General features: G+C 35.0%; 1 protein-coding gene and 1 non-coding gene across 2 annotated transcripts in view; both read right to left on the bottom strand.

Moving 5' to 3' along the window:
• Window positions 1-21,274, bottom strand: part of ROBO1 (roundabout guidance receptor 1) — a 1,116,478-nt gene that overhangs the window by 291,471 nt on the left and 803,733 nt on the right. The window lies entirely within an intron of this gene.
• LOC115942086 (U6 spliceosomal RNA) lies at window positions 14,103-14,209 on the bottom strand. Its single transcript, XR_004076742.1, has one exon. It is a non-coding gene; the product is annotated as a U6 spliceosomal RNA (small nuclear RNA).

Below are 21,274 nucleotides of genomic sequence, written 5' to 3'. Positions count from 1 at the left end.
AAGGTAAGATATTTTCTATGCTCAATGAAATAAATACTTAGAATTTTATAAAGAGCCTTAAATAAGTGAAGTAAAATGCATCTAACACTTTTAATACGTGGTGAACTGGGGCTGTATTTAAACATGTAAGTGATATTTGAAATCAAAGAATAATTTTAAGCTCTATTTTAGGTCAAAGAATTCTCTTAACCATAGTACTGTCTCCATAGAAAATAAATCCCTTCCTGGTTTGCAAAGATTAGGTGATAAGGATTTTTAAAATCTAAACTGATCTCTTTTGCTGTATCCTTTGCTGGCTTCAGGGCACAAAGAATAATTTTTCATGTAACAAAATTTTCCTTTTGTGTTTTCTTAAGGCAAATAATACAAAATTTCTGTCAAAGGGAAAAATATTAAACACGTATTATTAGTACAGACACACTTTCTTATATAGTCTTATATTCCAACCTAGAGAGCTTTATTTTTCTTGTAGTTAATTTTCTTTTACTCCTAAATCACAGAAAGATGTAATTATGGTCAAGTAGAAAAAGATTTTGAAAATTGCTCATTTATACATACAGGCTTCAAGGACTACTCTCACAAGAAAGAGGTAGCCACAATTTAATGAGGCAGAAACATAACCGTCTTCTATTATATACAAATAAGTAAAAATCATAAATATAATTAATGTTTGCTGCTTTATATTAACATAATCTTCACCAAGGTACCTTCTTTTGAATCCTCTTTCAGAATTTCAAATCCCACACACATCATATACCATAAATATTTTTGTTTTTCAATTTAGCCAACAGAAAGTGTTAGCTACTGAACAATTAAATACTTTCTCCAGATGTCTATTTTACTTTTGGAAGTTTGTTCCGCAACACACCCATCCCCAACACCTGCCTTCCAGCTTAACTTCAAAGGGATATTTCATATAAAAGCATCTGAGAGGAGAAAAATCTGACACCACACTTGTTTGAGTCTCCATTTAAAAAAAGGATAAAATAAGCAAATATATATTTATTTCTTAAAAGATTAAGGCAATTTAAAAAAAAGTTTAGAAGCATATCTTGCAATGACTCTTGATTATCTTAGACCATATGATAAAAGAATTAAATAGGAGAGACTGGGCTATATTGTCTTGGTTGAAATTCAGGCTCTGTCATATACCAATCACGTGATTTTTTTAGTAAGTTAACTTACCATGCTGAGGGTACTTACCTCATCTATAAAATAGGAGCAAAGATTTTATTTACCTCAGAGGACTGTTTTACGAAATGACAGTGATCCCATATGAAGCATTTATAACAGGGCCTGATACAGAGCACTCAATAAATGTTAGGTGATGTGAGTATAATTATATTGGTTAGATGACTATAATTATTACTATTAGTGTATATATACATTAGGTAGGCATATACATTTATTTATGTGTGCTTCTGTGTGTGTATATATATGTATATATATAGATCGTATATATCTCATACCTAAAGAGCATGAATCAGTTCAATAGGTTTAACTTCACTCTCCCCAAATTCTTAAGTGCTGATATAATTAATTAAATAGCAATAATGAATGGAACATATAATCCATTTGACAAACTTTTATGTACCATGACATTAATCCATTGTAAATATTCATCACAGCTAGTACATCAAACAGCTTATGATACTGCTACCAAATTTTAGTTTTTCTTCTAGCCCTTAAGACCCTATCACTGGCAAAGGTGGAACTGGGGCAAAAAACAAACAAGCCAACAAAAGTCCCCAAACATCAGTAGCTCATCCTTTACCCAAACTTTATTTATATCCATGAGGAACAGGGGCTGGATAAATGCACTCCCAAAGTAGCTCAGAATGCCATGCTCTTAGTAAATGTGGGAGCAAACTGGAAAATGATAATCATTCAGGAGAACTCGAGTAGTATGGGCTTCGGTGCACACCTATTTACCCAAACACACAGACTCATGGACATACACACACCCTATATCTTGTGGCTTCCCTCACATTATAATTCGGTGAAATGACGGACCACAATAATAAATAGAGGAATTTCTATCTTATGTAAATGTGGTCATCTCTATTTATTCACCAATTCATTCTCTCAGTTAATAAACTAATAAAAACAATCCTCTATTATAACAGGAACTATATCTCAAGTTTGCTTTCAAATAAGTCCAATCCCATTCTTTTCAACTGAGGAATCAATTACTATGATACAAATACTAAAGTCATATTTGACTAGGGTCTTATTTCTATATAATCCCCTAAGTTGCTTCTGCATATTTAAAAGTAATTAAGGCATAAGGATGATGCAGGAAGAACAACACAAGTTTCTGTTTAAACAAAAATATCAAAGTATGAGATTATACTTGGTTATTAACTATGAATTGACCTGACTTGACTTTAATACTTTTGTCCAAGGAGACCTAAAGGGCTATTTTATTTTCCCTGAAAATGATTAGATAGCCACTACATGAACCCTTTTATTTCTGCCTTCATACACTCTACCTCTGGAATCTAAGGCAACATTGAGGTATTTAAACGGGGTGGAGGGGGGAGTGGGGATGAGAGAAAGAGATCTCAAACATTAAAACTCTGTTGTTGCTAGCTAGCACTAAATAAATGGATAACTGAGTATACCTGGGGCAGGAGGAATGGGGGGATTATATGTAGAGAGAGATAGTGAGCACACAGATGCACTCACTATTAAAAAGGTCCAATATTTCATACTTAAATGTGTTCTAATATTCACATAAATCTTCAAGAGAAGTAGTATTACTCGTTTTTAGATGAAGAGACTGAGCCCTGGTGAAGTAAGACAACTTGCCAACACCCACACAAACAGTAAGTGTTAGAGGCAGGACTGGGATTTGAGTTTGTCTGACTGACTTCAAAGCCAGTTTTAACAACTGTGATAGAATGCCTTCTACAGCGAATGGCCTGACTGTCAAGACTAGGTATGACTGTTGAACACGTCAACATCATTTTAATCAAAGTGGGAAAATGGAATAAATGTGGAGGGGAGGGTTTCTTTCACTTTGTTTTGTTTTTGTTTTCTGCTTGTTTCTCTGTTTGGTTTTAGACACATAGTATTTAGGTATCACTAACAAGAACATTCTTATTCTTGAATCCTGAGGTCCTCCCTGCCATATTAGGTCTTCTCTGACAATCATTATGAACAGACCAGCTGTCCAACATTGCTCATAAAATAGTTCCTAATTCACACAGAATCGCTTGCCCTGAGCCCCTCTCTCCTGTCTTCTTTAAAAAGCATATGTCACAGCTGCATTTCAACTAGGCTCAAGTAGTGCTTCATCTGTGAGCCATCTCAGTGGACAACTAACATTTTGAAGTGCACACAGAGTGGGACCCATAGTGCCTTACTGTTAATTAAAACCATCCTGACAGCCACGGACTTGGCCTTTATGATCAGCTTCTCTCCATGTTTGCCGAGTTGAGTCAACATATCTGCACCTGTAGGCTGGCTCAAGATGAATCAAATGTGAAAACTGAAGTGATCCTTGAAAAGCAGGAGGGTTGGACTCCTTTTTCCTAAGATAAGCAATTTTCCTGTACCAAACATGTATGTGTACATTCAGTCCAATCCTTGGAACATCACTATTATTGCTAACAAAGGAACGTTAGACATTCTGATACCTTAAAGCAGCTGTTCTCAAATGATCTGGTGTCAAGAACCTTTCACACTCTTAAAAATTACTGAGGACCCCAAAGTGTTTTTATTTATTTATCCATTGATGCAATTATGTTAGAAATTTAAATGGAGAAAAATTTAAAATACTTACTAACTTACTTTAAAATAAAGATAACCTTATTAAATGTCAATATGAATAACATTTTCATGAAAACTAATTATATTTTCCCAGACAAATAAATACAGTGAAAAGAATGGCATTGTTTTACATTTTTTCAGACTTGTTTCTAATGTCTGGTTTAACGAATAGACAGCTGGATGCTATCTATCTACTTCCGCATTCAGTCCGTTGCAATATATTATTTTGTTGAAATATATGAAGAAAAGTAAGCCTCACAAAGACATCTAGGCAGAAAAGGAAGAAGTATCTTAATAGCCTTTTCAAATAATTGTGGATATTCTTCTTTCATACGACACCAACAATCAACATGTAGTAGTTCCTTAAATGTTAGTGGTAATGTGGAATCTGAAAACATATCAATGAACTTTTGGTAATCTATGAGATTAAACTATATTGTTTTGCCTTGACCTCTGAATGAATCTTTACCATGCATGATTTTGACCTTGTGGACTCCCTAAGAGGATCTCTTGACCAAACTTTGGGAATCCTTATGCAAAAAAACAAAAACAACACACCTCTGAAAAAAGTATGAATGTGTGAACCTAGCAGAGTGACAAAGGAGGATACAGCAATTGTACAAAGAACCTTATAAAAGGATTCAAGATTTCATTTACTTCATAGTAGTAGATTTGTGAAGATTAGAAAAGAGGCCCTCTTGGAGACCCAGACTTACAAACTTGGCTTAGAGAGTAGGGAGTCAGTTGGACTATAGCCTCTGTTTGCTCCCTTGGCTGAATTTATCTTTCACAAAAAGAACAAACTACACAACCATATGTGACAGTCCTAGTTACATTAACAGACAAGGGCGAGCAATCCACACAGAGTAGAAAAAAGAGAAGAAAAACAAATTTGCACTTGTGAGCCACAACAGTCTGATAAAATTCATACTATTCTCTTTCATTCCTTCACTTCTGCAGTCAATTCATGACACGTGTGACAGTTAAAAGTTCATGATCCGTAGAAATAATATCAGGTCCCAGTACATGGCTTTTATTTTATGACCTGGGTATTGGGTGGGGGAAAGTAGGTACAGAGAAAACATTGAAAAAGAAAGAAACCCCATTTTTAAATCGTAATAGTAAGAGCTTTTTTTAAAAAAAAGTGAACTGAAAAGGAATAAAAGTTACAATTTCAAAGCATTTTGATTTTGTTTCATAAATAAAGGTACATGCCACCCAAAGACAGTGACTTTGGGTCACTTTAATGAGACTATAATGAGAATAAAATGGAATAAGAGATTCTAAAATAACAAATTTTATAAAAACTGAAATAGTTTAAAACTTTTTTCTTTAAAATTTTATGAGACCACTAATTTTAGCTCGTTTGCATCAACTAAAGAGTGCATCAGTGAAGAAAGATATTTATAACTAAATTAATTTTCAGCAAAAATTAATGTCTATCTCATTTCTGTTTAAATTATCATGCCATGCTGCAATAATAATAATAATGATAATAAATAATAAATTGTTGGGGCGCCTGGGTGGCTCACTCGGTTGGGTATCTGCCTTTGGCTCAGGTCATGATCCCAGGATCCTGGATAGAGTCCTGCATCTGGCTCCCTGCTCAATGGGAAGCCTGCTTCTCCCTCTCCCCCTGCCACTGCCCCTGCTTGAACCTCTCTCTCTGTCAAATAAATAAATAAAATCTTAAAAAAAAAAAATAAATTGTCATGCCATGCAGCAACTATTATCAAATTCAGAATACTTCCTTATTCAATTTATTTATATGTAGTTATAATGAAAATTTGACTTTTACCAACATAACCTGCTATCGAAAAAACTAGTTATTTCCAACTATATCTGGTGACCAGAGGGCACAGTTCTTTTTTTTTTTTTAAAGATTTTATTTATTTATTTGACAGAGAGAGTCACAGCGAGAGAGGGAACACAAGCAGGGGGAGTGGCAGAGGGAGAAGCAGGCTCCCCGCTGAGCAGGGAGCCCAACGCAGGGCTCGATCCCAGGACCCTGGGATCATGACCTGAGCTGAAGGCAGACGCTTAACGACTGAGCCACGCAGGCGCCCCGAGAGGGCACAGTTCTGAAACTACAATAATTGCTGAACATCACTGTCTTCAGAGACTTGTGCTGTGTGGTAAATATGCAAGTTTGCAAAACACAGGGTTTGTAAGTGATGACTCATACGTACTGGAGTTTACCAATAAGTCTGAGTTGCCGTTTAAAATGAATACATTAAATGCTGGTCACGAGTAGAAAAAATACTGTCTTTGGTACTAATTGTGGTTCTTTTTTCCTTTACCACTGTCTGAGCTCATTAGAATCACATGCTGTGCAAATCTCTCCCCTTCAGAAAGTCAGACACTATTGCCTCGCTCACGCCATTAGTTAACCTTAAGCTTCACTGTACCAGGAAGCTATGGGCATTGAAAGTACACACCGCAGCAGTGGTAAGGACAGTTTCTATTCCACAGATGAAAAGCATGCATGAGTTGAACTGCACATTAATCTGCACCCTAGAGCTTGCTAAAATCCTTCTAACAGATTTTTTGCTCAGCCTTTCAACATAGATACAATAAAAATGTAAGATGCATTCCATACCCTACTCTAAAAAGTGAATTTTAGGGGCACCTGGGTGGCTCAGTCAGTTAAGCGTCTGCCTTCAACTCAGGTCATGATCCCAGGGTCCTGGGATCGAGCCCCGCATCGGGCTCCCTGCTCGGCGGGAAGCCTGCTTCTCTCTCTCCCACTCTCCCTGCTTGTGTTCCCCCTCTCGCTGTCTCTCTCTCTCTCTGTCAATTAATTAAATAAATAAAATCTTTAAAATAAATAGTCAATTTTAGAGTTTTACTGAAAATGACCAGTAAAACCCAAAAATATAAACATGAAGCTTAAAATAATTCAAAGATTTATTTTAATTACAAAAACAATTTAAATTACAGGGATATAGATGGTAAGGCAGAAGGAAAATCTACTATGATCCATGCTTTTCCTCATAATGATGAATTATGGAACTCTGCATTTCAGGACAGGAAACCTGTGTTTCCAATGAGTATCTCTACCTAGATTTCACTAATGCCCTGTGAAGTCAAATTCCGGTTGGCTCCAGATATATTACAAATATATCCTTCCTTAAATAGAAAACTACATTCACATTAACTTCGAAATTGTTCAGAAAATCAAACTGAAAATTATATGTAAAATCATTTTCATATTTAATAAATAATAATTATTTATTATTATAAAGGATTAAGTTATAAGTTCCAAGCTGTTTAGAACTATCTACTTGGCTCAAAAAGCAAAATGTAGGGGTGCCTGGCTGGCTGTGTCAGAACAGCATGCAACTCTTATTCTTGTGGTTGTGAGTTTGAGCCCCATGTTGGGTGTAGAGATTACTTAAATAAATGAGTAAGTGAAAACTAAAAAAAAAAAAAGAAAGAAAGAAAAATGTAGCCAATGTGAGTTCTATACTGTTAATTGGACACTAGTTTTGCCTAAAAGTTGCAAACCCAAAGATTATCCCCCTAGGAGATAAGAGGTACATATATTATTTATTTATTTTTAGAGAGAGAGTGTGCGCGGATGCATGGGCAGGGGTGGGAATGGGGTGGAGGGAGGGGGGCAGGGAGAGAGAGAATCCTAAGCAGGCTCCATGTCCAGCACAAAGCCCAACACAGGGCTTGATCTCACGACTCTGAGATCATGACCTGAGCTGAAATCAAGAGTTGGGCCCTTAACTGACTGAGCCACCCCAAAAGGTATATATATTAAACCCAATGAAGTGTCTTAAGAATAACAAACACCTTTTCTCTAATTACATGTTCACCAAGAAACCTTATAATTTGATTTCCTGACAGCAAAAGAATTTATCTGTGAATATTCTGGATTTCTAATAAACTCAATATATCATCAAACTGAAAATTAATAAATTGCTATTCTCATTTCCTTTGTTTTTTCTTGAAAGAAGGTATTCACTTGACATTTTTATCAATGATATATCAAGGATAAAAGAGCAATTCCAAGAGAAAGACCTAGTCATTTTCTTAGACCACCAGTATATTTTGGTAAATAGTTACTTAATTTTAACATCAAGCATTATGCAATTAAAATAATGTATAAAGTAATTGTAAGAACTATCAATAGTTATTGATGCTTAACCATTAGGTATCCTAAACTGATTCTAATACTTTCAACTATATAAGTCGATGATGTCACAATAAAATAATAAAATTATATGACCCTGAAACGCTCCAAAATTTAAGTAATATAAAGCTAGACATCCATAGTAGCATTTCATGAAGACATTAAGTGAAAGTATGGGTACCAAAATACTCCTAAGCCTTACTATTATACTACTTAATATTTTTTTAAAGATTTATTTATTTATTTGAGAGATAGAAAAAGAATACAGAGGGGCAGAGGGAGAAGGAGAAGGAAAGAAGGAGACTCCCCGCTGAGTCAGGAACCTGATGTAGAACTCGATCCCGGGACCCATGAGATCATGACCTGAGCAGAAATCAAGAGTCAGATGCTTAACTGACTGAGCCACCCAGGCGCCCCTATACTACTTAATATTAAAGGACTTCTCTATTTTGGAAGAGAGAATAAATGAGTAATACTACATTTACACATCTTTAATGTATTAGACAATTAATAGTGTGTATATATTTATAAAGGATTCTTCATGGTCCTATAGAATAAAGTCTTCATTAAACTGAAATTTCATGCCATTTTATATATTTCAAAGGTGTCACATATTTATTGTTTATATACATAATAGTGCAAATGTCAAGAGGTACGTGTGTATGTATGTAAATGTTTCTGTGTGTCTGTGTGTTTTAAATTTCTATAGCTTTTTTTTTACTCCTCAGTAAAAGATTACTTTAAATCAGACCTACATTCACCTAAGCAATGGCACTTTTGTAGTTTCTCCCAAGGAAGCAGGAGAAAATTTCACTCTTTCCAATCCCACTAGTAACCAAAACTGATTCAACTCCTAGAAGGGATCAATGAGAATATGATATGTCATTAGGTAATTCATAAGAGAGTTGAGTAGAGTCAAATACTAAGGAAATCTTGAAAAAAAAACTCCATTCTGGAAGTAGAAAATTAGGACAGAGGGAAATGGGGAGAAGAGAGAAATAACAAGTGGGAGGAAAGGCCAGTGGTTTCCCTAAATGCCCCTCTCAAATCCACCAAGCAAATGTTTTTACATGGTTTGCTCATATGCTACAGCGAATATTCTAGGTATCCCTCTGTGTAATTTCTTTACAGTAGAGACGGTAGTTTTGAAAGGTGTTAACTAATTGAAAGAGGCTGAAAGCACCGTTTAAAAGTATTTTACAGAGCTGACTTCCCAGTGTGTCCTCTCCTGTGCCCAGCTTCATCAGCCATACCTGGGAACTCGCCAGAAAGGCAAATTCTCAGGCCCAATCCCAGCCCTGCTAACTCAGATTTGCTGACCCAGAAATCCAGTTTTGAACAAGCAAGCCAGGTGATCGGATACACACTACAGTTTGAGAACTCCTGTTCTACCCTTGAATTACACCTCAGGGAGAAAGTTACGTCAGAGATCATTCAGTTTGTCATTGCACTAAACAATGCCAACGATTGCAAAACCATGTAAATAGAAGTTGGCCGTTAGAAAACATAGAACCACAGACATGAAAGTACTTAAAGGAAGTAATAGATAATTAAACCCATACTTTGAGAAGTTCTGAAATCCAATCTCTGGGAAATAATTAAAAAAATTACATTTGTAGTTTGAAGTCTACTTTTGTAGAACATAGTTACATAATTTTTTATGAAATTGATGTACAAGAGCACCAGCCACAAAATTTACTCAACTGAAATGGAGTGAATAAGTAAAAGAGCATTCACTTGAAATAAACAAGAATTTAAGGCATGTGCTGAACCCCCCTATCCTATCTCGTTCATTTATTTTGTGAGTACCCTTACCTCTTTTACAGATAGGTACTGTATTAGTGATATTGACTCTGCAATTCTGAGACCGAGAGATTAAAATGATGCCCCGTGTGCTCCTGGAAACTGCTGATCCTGATCTTACTAAAATGAGTAAGAGAGTCATGCACCAGTAACCTGACCTTTAACCTGAGCTTGCCTTTCGGGAATTTTGAGACAGACTAAATCAATTGATATGGCCGTTACAATTGGAGCCCTGTCAAAATTTTTACAGTATTTGAAAGGGGTAATTGGAATCTGAAATGGACTGTAAGCAACATGGAACCCCAGTTCTCATATGCCAAGAATCCAACAGACTTTGATTTCTTCTTTACAATGAATAACAGGAAGCAAGCAAAAATGTTAAACAACAATTTCCAAGCAGATACTGAGAGATTTTACTATTATGATTCCAATATATGTCCAATAATTCTTTCAATAATGTAAGAAACGATAGGAGATAAATAACTTTTTTAAAAAAATGACTTTAACACATATTTCCTGATGGTGTGAACTGACGATTTTCCCTGAAAACTTCATAATTTTGGAGAATATGGAAAACACTCCCATTTCTCTCTTACCTAGTTCAAAGGAAAAATATTTTACAGGAGAGCCTAGTTAAAGATAATCTTTATTTTCTATTTAAAAACAATTAAATTGAAGCTTAAATTTTTCAATTTCAAAAACTAAAATATATGGCTTTTTTTGTTTGTTTTGATTTATGCCTGGCCCATGAGGTGCTTTTTGTAGTGGACAGAAAAACAGAATGCTTTTTAATATCAATGTGTGTTTTGAATTATACTAACAAGTGACATATCAGCTGCGAGGTGAGACTACATTGAAAAAGACGGCTTCAGCTTACGGAAAATACCAGCTGTTTCCACTCTGTGAAGATGGATTACCACCTGTCCTGTTATCTTCCATACACAATACAAGGCACGTTGGCCATTTTAACCAGGATAACTGTACCCATATGTTCTTTAATTTGGGTCTGCATGCTGCCTACCATTAAATATTCGTAATGGATCATTGTAAATAGGAGATTAGCATGGGAGGCAGGATGTTTAAGCAGAGTCTAAGCCTCTGTTTCATTAAACCTCCTTCCCTGTTCTCGAAACCTGTACAAGCGAAAATATTTGTGATAATATCATCAATTTTAGCTAACTAGTAAAGCATCCAAGCGTAAATGGAAAACAGTGAGTTGTGTGTGTGTGTGTATGCTTTTTAAGGCATAGGAAGTGCAGGCTACATGTCACAATAAATTAAACCATAGATTGCCATTAAAAAGTTTGCCCCAACACATTCATTAACCTTGAAAATGATCACACACAGATTTGCTAGAAGCAATTTTGCTAGAAATTTCCTCCTTTTCTCATCAAAATGTTACACTATTGAATATACTTGACAGAAAATAGGATATGAAAAGAAGCACAGATTTTTTAAATATTATAGCTGAAAAAAGTTACCTTTATTTGAAAACTAAAATGTATATTTAGAATTATATCAGTTATAGTACTAAGTCTTTAGCCAACAAATGAGGATGGATACATAGGATTTCTACTATGGAATAATGGGAGTAAAAAAGGGCTCCATTATCAAATGCATTTATTTATCTAGTCAGCTTAATAGGTAACCAATAGCATATGAAATGTGATGATCAGATCCTGAGTTCTGTTTTAGTGAAAGCAGGGCTCACTTCAGCTAGATAAAAACCAAACACAAAGTTGTGGCCCTACTGTTTACAAGTACATGCTGGAGCCAACTGAGCAATGGACCAATCAAGAGGGCCGCTAGCAGCTGTTTTCTATAGTGATCAGTACTGAAGACCTCAACTCAGTAGGATTTGATCCTAAATATTAACTAATAATCTAAAACAATGCAAAAAAATAATTTATAAAAACAGCCTACAAAGTATATTTAAAATCCTACTGCTTCATTTTAGACTAACCAGAAAGATAAAATAACCTCAAATAGAATCTCTCCATGGTAAATAGTAATAAATTCCAGTCCTGTTGGAGGGAATAATAGATTGATATTTGCAGGTGTATTCAGTCTTACCTTGTTGAGTTCTGATTTATATTAGTCAAATATTTTATTTCTTTCAACTTGTGAAATGCTAGAATTCCTAATTAAACTTTGAAATAAAAAGAATAGGGAGAAGCAAATAGAGATTAACACATCACAAAAGCTATCTTGATTTGCAAAAATTTTCTTAAAGGAAAGCAGATCTGGCTATTGTAATGGTTCAAGACAGAGCTCTTTTATGTGCGCAGATGGGAAGTACTCCTAGAGAGGGTCATATTTCTGCAGGCTAAAGACCAAGAAAACGTAACTGCCCCAGGCCCGAAGTTTGGTGGTGAGAACAATTCATTCATTGAGCACTAAGATTCAGTAATCAAAGTATGAGGACAAGGGTGTGATTTTCATCTTCTATAAGGACAAGTGACTACCAATTCAAAGGAAACAAATGGCAGTAAGAAAATGGAATCTCCCATATGGTTGAAATTTTTAAATGCGTGGTCCCTTATTTATTCACTTTTAAATTTCATTTTGTACAAACTGACTATATAAGCTAGAAACATACATCGTGCTTGACAATTTCCAACAGTTTCATACTCTTCAAAAATGACAAAGGATATAAACTACTTGCATCAAAAATTGAAAAAGATATGCTAAGTGCAGAAATTTACCAAATATTTTTAACGTCAACATTCACAATACAAGAAAATGTATTCACATTTAAAGGTAACAGTTACATTATTTTTTTCAAATAACACTTCATTCAGTGCATGCAATAAATTTTGTTGAAAAGTTTAATGTTAGAAGGGGCAGGGCAGGGTGATATCTAAAAGATATCTGTGGGGCACCTGGGTGGCTCAGTCAGTTAAGCATCTGCCTTCAGCTCAGGTCATGATCTTGGGGTCCTGGGATCCAGCCCCAAGTCGGGCTCCCTGCTCAGAAGGGAGTCTGCTTCTCCCTCTCCCTCTACCCCTTCACCCCTCATTTTCTCTCTCTCTCTCTCCCTGAAATAAATAAAATCTTTTTAAAAAGGGGAGGGCTTAAGAGTCAGACAGAAAAGCTGTAGTATTTAATATACATATTTATCTCATGTCCATTTGACGTACTCCAAAAGCCCTCATCCTCTATAACTCTTTCTCTGACACTACAATTCTCCATGAATGACCAGAAGAATCAATAATATGTATCAATGTCTTTATTCGATGTAACTTTTTTGGTTTTTTAACACTAACCTTAGAAATAGGTGCAATGGCTTCCAATATCCATTTAATGTTACTTATTTAAACTTAACTGAAACCTTAGGTAAAAATGGAGAAAATGCATGTTAAAGATAAGATACATAGTGTTTAAAATGGCAATTTTTACAAAAAATGTGAAATTAATCATCTGTTCTACCTGAAAATACTTCTCTTAAAGGATCAACACAGACAACTTGCAAATAAGCCTGTTCTCTTTTTTCATTATTTTTACTGGATGTTTGGTTGAAACAAGACAAAACATCAACATACTGGAAGGACAAAAGGGGTACAGAGAATAAGTGTCCCACCATTGCACATGGTACAATAAAAAAAAAAAATGAAAGACTATCATCTCTTCTAACAAGGTCAAAATTGGCCTTTATACTTTGCACCCCTGGAAACATAATGCTCAAAAATATAGAACTGACAGTGGCCTAAATTCAGATTTACTCAAAATTATAAAGGTGCCAAATAATAAGAAACACCTAGAATTTTCTAAAGGATTTTCACAATTCTAAAAATATTTAAAATTTGGGGAAGATAAAAAGAAAGAAATAGCATTAGGTGTTTCTGATTTGATTGCAACCCACTTCTATCAAAGGCTCAAAGATTTTTGTATTCAATTTCTATTTAAAATTAATTTCATAATCCTCATGCTTATTTCTAAGCAAAACCACAATGAAAAATATAGATCAGATTAGTACTGGTTTTTGTCTGGTAGAACATATTCCCAATATTTCTACATACAGACTGATTACTTTTCCCTCCCATATCTTTAATTTCTGACAGATTTTTAAAAAATATTTTTCTACAGTGTAACCCTTGAGATACAAAGTTTAATTACTAAAGTAAAATTTAGACTATATCCAAAGTATGCTTTTAAATATTTGTCTAAGGGAAAACCTTAATTTGTAGAACATCAAGTGGGAATATATTCAGATCATTCTTTTGGCAAAGTGATCTAAAAGTTTAGAATTGGATCTATAATATTGTTTATCTAATCTCGCTCTCTTTTTTTTTTTTTTGAAGGAGGAATTGGGGATGGGTGTTGAATTGGGTGGGTTACTTCACTTAGAGAGTCTGTCTCCCCACTCATGGATATCAGAGAAAAGTAAAATATGGAATGCTTCACGAATTTGTGTATCATCCTTAGGCAGGGGCCATGCTAATCTTCTCTGTATCATTCCAGTTTTAATATATGTGCTGCCAAAGTGAGCACTATCTAATTTCCTTATATATCTGTCTTGTAACAGTTGTGACTACGAAGGGGTATGGGATTATTACAACTGGCGCCACAATTTCCAGTCTAGTTAAATAGGGTAGTTTCCGGGAGTTACTGTCCAGATTATTCAGAGCCTGAACAGACATTATTGGATGGGTTCAGGTATTCACTTTTTGGAAAAAAAAAAAAAAGAAAAAGAAAAAAGACAGATGTACAAATAAAAGTTTATTCATATCCATCTTCTTTGAACTAGTCACAACAAGAAAGTCTCCACTGTTAACTTTATTATATAAGGGTATCTCGAGTAGAATGACTTAATTAAGTATTAGCAAACCGGTTAAAAAATCTAAAATTGAAAATGTTCACCTTGAGTTCTGAGGCTGCATCATTAAATATTCATATCTCAATCAATAATGATAATGTCAATAGTCAGAATTTCTCTTTTAAAAGGAAATCTGAAATATTCTGTATCAAAAAGGGTATTACCTCTTAGAATAATAGTGTCTCAAGTAAGAAAAGCTTAAGCTGAATTACACAAATTTAGGCTGTTTATTTTGCCTTTGATGTCATATTAAATATAAATGTAATTTGTTGAGGGTGGTCAATTAACTTGTTTTATACCTAGAAATATTATTAACTTTATAAAATCTGAATTTCCATCATCATTCTTCAGCTGCAATAAAGAAAAAAAGCAAACATGTTTAAGGAAAGACTGTTAAAACTCCAGTCTGAAGAAGTCCTTAGTCATCCTGAACCTTTAAGCAGGCCTTTGGCATAAACTCAGATCATGTCCCAGTAAGATAATTCCTCTAGGGACATAACCTTCACTCAGCTTTGAAGGATTCCTCTTAGAGAGATTCATCTGATTCATCTGGCCTATTAACAATTCTAATTCAAAGAATCCAAACAAGAAAACAAGCAAAAAGGAAGTAACTGTTTCGTTTTTTTTTTTAACCCCAACCCTCAGCTTCCATTCAAAAATATCTTCCTTCTTTTTATCCTTTCCTATGTGAGTTCTTACTAATGTTGTTCAAGAGCAGAAGCTACCACAAGACGGAGCCTGGAATTGTTCTGTGATTGTTATATTTCTTTAGGTACACAGCACAGTTCTATTCCGCCCATGGGTTTTCAGCACACATTAACTGATGTTGAGTAATATGTGATAATAAATTAAATTTTAAAGCAACACATTGTGAGCACCAAAGTCTGTTGGTAGCAGATTTTTACACAACTATGAAAAGAACACATATATGCGGTAAACCATTTATAGAAAAAAATTATAAAATAATTCTAATTTATTCCTTCTCCTATGATATATAAGGTTAGATTATGTTAATGACATTTACATCTACAAATGGAAAAGAAATCAGTGAAAACCCCATTTTGCAAAGAAAAATATGTAAATATTTTGGAATGCCTCTGGTCCATAAAAGAGGCAGAATATTAAAAGTGATGAGAGAAATGTGTGAAAACCAATGATGGAAGAACAGCTTGGAAAAGTTATTAACCAGAAAAAGTTCTAGCATGGAAAATATGGTAATTTCTTGGTTATTAAATATGGTTCAATTTAGAGAACTAAAATTAGCTATAAATTTGATGCTTTTGACAATTAAAGATAAACCATTCTCCCTTACTTGACAATTTCTGGGTTTTGTTTCATATAAATTTGCAGCAATCTTTCTTAATTCAGTGTTGGCTTACTCTTCAGGGTATAAAAAAAAAATCACCAGGTAGTCTGTGATAGGGCAGCCAAAAGAAATAAAACATTGGCTCCATTAGATCCTGACTTTCTTTCTTGAACTTTACTAGTTCAGACTGCTGATTGTCATTTGTCTTCTCAGGTGCCAGGGAGTATAACTGTGAAGTTGGGTACAATACACCTGTACATCCTTCATACTTTTAGGAAACCTGAGGCAGAAAAGAAGTCTCAGGGATCCTGAGCCTACCACCCTAAAACATTCAGATATGAAAATAGAAAGTATCTGGCAATTGTCCCAATTTGTGGATGCACACCTAATTCTCCACCACATGTTTCTGCAACCATTTACCCATCATTTCCTCTGGTTCTTTCAGGAGCAGAGGAACATTACCACATTGACATGATTCTTCATATACTTAGAAATACTTGAGCAATTTCAGTGAAAAAGTCAATGATACACTGGCCACATGTTATCTCTGAAACTATCACATCAAAGGAAACTGTGACTACTGCCCTCTTTATGTCAATCAATGCTATCAATTTGTGTTTGGTTTTCTCACTGGCTATTATACTGACCTCAGGAGATCATGGTCACCTGAGCTTCAAGAGGCCCCAAGTGAGTCCTCAGAAGTGAAGCTTCTGTGCATCCTCCGAGCAGGGGGATTCACACATTTTCTATGTCAGGCAGTGCAAGGTCACACTGAAATACTGGGACTTTCACATCACTGAAACTTATTAGCCAGAGGTGAGCAACTCCCATTTTTTAAGTTGAACAATTACATGTTGACTTCGACAACATAAAACAACAAGTTTAAGTATAAATTAAGTAGAACCAAAGTAAAGGACCCTAACAGAAAGCTGAACACATCACAAGAACAATCTCATCAATACAAGAGAAAGGGAAGCAGGATGTGTTCACAATGTAAGCCAACTCAAGCTTTACTGCTTCCCGGCTATTTGCTTAGTGGATTGCCTTGTCAGGATCCAGGCTTTAAAGAAGATTACCTATGGCACGTCAGAAGATCCCACGTATTGATCTCTCCTGGACATACCAGACATGTTCTTTTAAGGGGTCACATTAGGAATTGTTTCTTTACTCAAAGTCACTGTATCTTTTTTTTTCAAGTTTTTATTTAAATTCCAGTTAGTTAACATACAGCATAATATTAATTTCAGGAGTAGAATTTAGTGATTCATCACTTACATATAACACCCAGTGCTCATCACAACAAGTGCCCTCCTTAATACCCATCATCCTTTTAACCCATGCCCCCTTCTACATACCTCCCCTCCAGCAACCCTCAGTTTGTTCTCTATAGGTAAGATCTGGTTTCTGGTTTGCTTCCCTCTCTCTCTCTTTTTTTTTTTTTCCATCTGTTTTCTTTCTTAAATTCCACTGAGTGGAATCATATGGTATTCGTCTTTCTCTAACTGAAAAAGTCACTTTATCTTTATATGTCACAATAAACTGAGGAAGGTATAGGTTAAATTTCTTAACCTTATTAAAAATAATAAATAATAAAAATAAATAAGTAGGGGCGCCTGGGTGGCTCAGATGGTTAGGCGTCTGCCTTCAGCTCAGGTCATGATCCCAGGGTCCTGGGATCGAGCCCCACATCGGGCTCCCTGCTCGGCGGGGAGTCTGCTTCTCCCTCTTCCTCTGCCTCTCCCCACTGCCCCTGCTCTCTCTCTCTCTGTCTCAAATGAATAAATAAAAAAAAATTATTTAAAAATAAATAAATAAATAAATAAGTAAATAAGTAAATAAAAATAAGTAAAATAAATAAAAAACAATAAAGACAAAAGAAAGAACACTAACCAACTATCAATTTACCTCCTCCTTTTAGCCCATTTCAAGTTTTATTTGGGGAGCAGATTTTGAAGTACACTAATCTTGTAATGGTTTAGTTTCTCAATAATGCATAGATATCAAAGCCACAGCTTAACCCTGAATGCAAAATTAATAGATATCAAACCAGTTGACTGTGGCAGAATAAAAATACAAGATTTTCATGTGTGAAAAGGATTTGCATGTAAAACTTAACATTTTACTGGTTCTTGTCTATAACTACAGATTACGAAAACAAATAGAAAAGAATAAACTGAAAATGGTACATTTTAGAACCTACTGACTGCCACATTTTACCAGTCAATGTATATCGTGCTTTTGCATTATTATGTGAGAAGGTAATTGCCTTGTGTAGAAAATGTATTTGTCTTAAGTTTCACATTCATGATTAAGACTCTCATGATTAAGAAGTCTCATTAAGTGTGAGAAGCAAAATAGCATAAGGATTATGAGCATGGGCAAAGTTATTTAAACGACCTGGGCCTTGATTTCATCTAAAAAGTAAAGGTAATAACAATACCTACTTCACTGAGTTTTTGTGAGGATTAAGTAAATTCATAAATGTAAAATAGTGTTTGGCACATAGCACATACTCAGAAGTACTGGTTATTACGATAATTAACATGGCCTTCGACCTCAACTTCTTCCTCAAAAAAAAAAAAAAAAACTTAGATTGTATTCTATAATAGGGTTTTACTAAGGACCAATTTATCCCACTAAGTTAAATATAAAGTAGAAATAAGTTATGTTAGCTTGAATATTAAAATTCAATCTTCCTCTTCCTCTGGGTCTGTTCAGAATTTCAGTGGCGATATTCCACATACATAAACACAATTTCCTTTGCTAAGTACTCTCTCTATGGTGCTTAAAAAGCTTCCAAACAGCCAGGAATGTATTTAAGCAGTTTGATTAGCCCCTTATGTCAGATAAATGAACAGTTTTGTAAACATTAAGTGAAATACGGGTCATTTTGAAATGAGAGATTCTCTGTAGTATAATAAATGTCCCAAATGGAATGTCTCTAAAATACTAGGATTCTGTTCTCCAAATAAGTCCACCTTTTAAAAAGTCAGAATTTTCAGGACATAAGTATAAAAAGAAAAAGGCTATAAGTGGCAGAATACAAATGGGCATGTTTACATGCAAAATTTGTGACAGTTCGCTTGCACACTTTCAAACAAGGAACAACATCTGGCATAAACAGTCAAATCTGCCAAACAACTATTACATAGAGGGAAGACACAGCACATAGAAAAAAGCAGGAAAGAGTTTTAGCCATCTAATGCATTCAATATATAAAAGACAAACGAGGTTTCCATAGAATTAAAGGCATAAAAGTCTAGTCAACAGAATAAATGCTGTGAGAATATAATCTAAAACTAAGGCTAAAGTTGTCCTTCAGAAATAAAGACCAAAAGATCATCTCTGACAGAAACAGTCCTTCCAGCTCCACATCACCACACAGAAATGTTGGGGGGAATGCTGGGGAAACACTTTTTTTTTAAGATTTTATTTTTAAGTAATCTCTACACCCATGTGGGGATCGAACTCACAACCCCAAGATCAAGAGTCACATACTCCTCCAACTGAGCAAGCCAGGCACCCCAGGAATGCCCCTTCTGAAAGCAGGCTTATCATCCCTGTCAAATATGATAATGGCCTACACTTACGCACTGAGCATGAAAATCCACATCCCCAAGCTAAAAAACTGAAAAATGTCAATTAAAAAAAAATACACAAAGTCTCATGAGAAAGCATAATTTTGAAGAAAGTATCATAGAAATGGTCATAAGAGCAAATTAAATTTAAAACCCTCTCCCTCTCCTTCCTCCTCCTCTCCTCTATTTCTTTCTTTCAGATACTAAGATTGTACAGTTTTGCAAAAGCATAAGAAATATCAGAAGTTCTGAAGACATCATTGATTAGTTAATAAAGATAACTCCCTTTTATCTGTACAATGCCTATCTCTGACCGGTCCAAATTACTTTCCAATCGTTAACCAATTATGCAATTATTATGTAAGATAGCAAATAGCATTGTCTATTTGTAGATAAGAAAATTAAGTCACAGAGGTTAGGAGGTACTATCAGGTCCTTAGGCAGGTCCCAGAAAATCAATTCCAATCATTAAACTTACATAACATTCACTCACCAAACATTTCAGAGACTTGCTAGGCATTGTTTTAGATCAGCAGTAATAGTGACAAGCTCCTTATCCTCATGCAGCACACATAGCAAGAAGGGAAATCAATGGTAAACAAGTATTTATCATTAGTCACATGATCCCAGCCCTGTCTTGTTTTTTGTGTGTTTGTTTCTTTGGGGTTTTTTGCAAGTTATTTATTGCTAAAATGGAAAAGGACTGGATTAAGATCCCCTTTTCCCAGATGATGCACATAGCATTGCAGGTTTATCAATGGACAGATTCCACGTTCTTGAGCTGAATGGGCAAACAAGCTTTGAGAGATATGTGTAACTCTACTCTAAAGCGGCCCCCTCCTTTGTACCAAATCCAAAAGCCTATTAAGGGGAGAAAAGATAATGGGATTGGGAATAGGGGGATAAGACAGAACCCCTTGTTCTAGAAGAAATTAATCCTCTTGCAAGCCATCTCTTCTGCTCATCAACTCAAGTTGCCAAAGAAATATGTTCTTCTAGGTCCTTAGCCTCTTCACCGGCATAAGCATCAGGAACTCAATAGCTTTCATTGTGAACTGACTGCCCAAGGTCTTCTGATATGTGAATGATAGAAATAGTCCCATGAAGTAGGGACTTGACCTGTTTTCTGGGGTTTTAGTCACGTATATTTTCAAATTGGTAAATATTTACAACAGCTACATGGTATATATTTCATGTTATAGGAAGCTGGCGGGGGGGTGATTTTTAATTTAATCAACTCTGTTACTAAGCCAAAAAAAGAAATTTTATTTACACATAAAATATATTATTTTATAAACCGAGGAAATGCTCCTTGGAATAATAAAATCGGGAGTCATTATAAAGACATATATACTCAAGTTTTCTAATGTACACTTAGCATCTTAAAATGTGACATAGTTACATCTAAACTTGAATTGGTAAAATAATTTCAAATTAAATATTAATCAAAGGTACAATTCTACCAAATCAATTTCATGCATTGCCATTTTGAAGGATGAAGGAAAACTGAAGTATAAATTATTTATAAGAAAAAATAACCCACAATAACATTGAGCTAATTAACACAGTAACTGTAGAATTTCAGGGCAAGAATAGAGGAAGAGGATTTCTTTGTTCATATTTTTCCTAGCCAAAATTTCATGAATAAATCATATGCTTCTACCCTATTTGTAAGAATCTAAAGAAGATTTGAATCTGACATTTTTTTTAAAACATTAAGAGCTTTTTTTTTAACATTTTATTTATTTATTCATAAGAGACAGAGAGAGAGGCAGAGGGAGAAGCAGGCTCCCTGCTGAGCAGGGAGCCCGATGCAGGACTCGATCCCAGGACCCTGGGATCATGACCTGAGCCGA

This window comes from Leptonychotes weddellii, chromosome 1 (genome assembly GCF_054177405.1).
Source record: "Leptonychotes weddellii isolate Sample4059 chromosome 1, ASM5417740v2, whole genome shotgun sequence".
Classification (NCBI taxonomy): Eukaryota; Metazoa; Chordata; class Mammalia; order Carnivora; family Phocidae; genus Leptonychotes; species Leptonychotes weddellii.
This window is presented reverse-complemented; position numbering and strand designations above follow the sequence as displayed.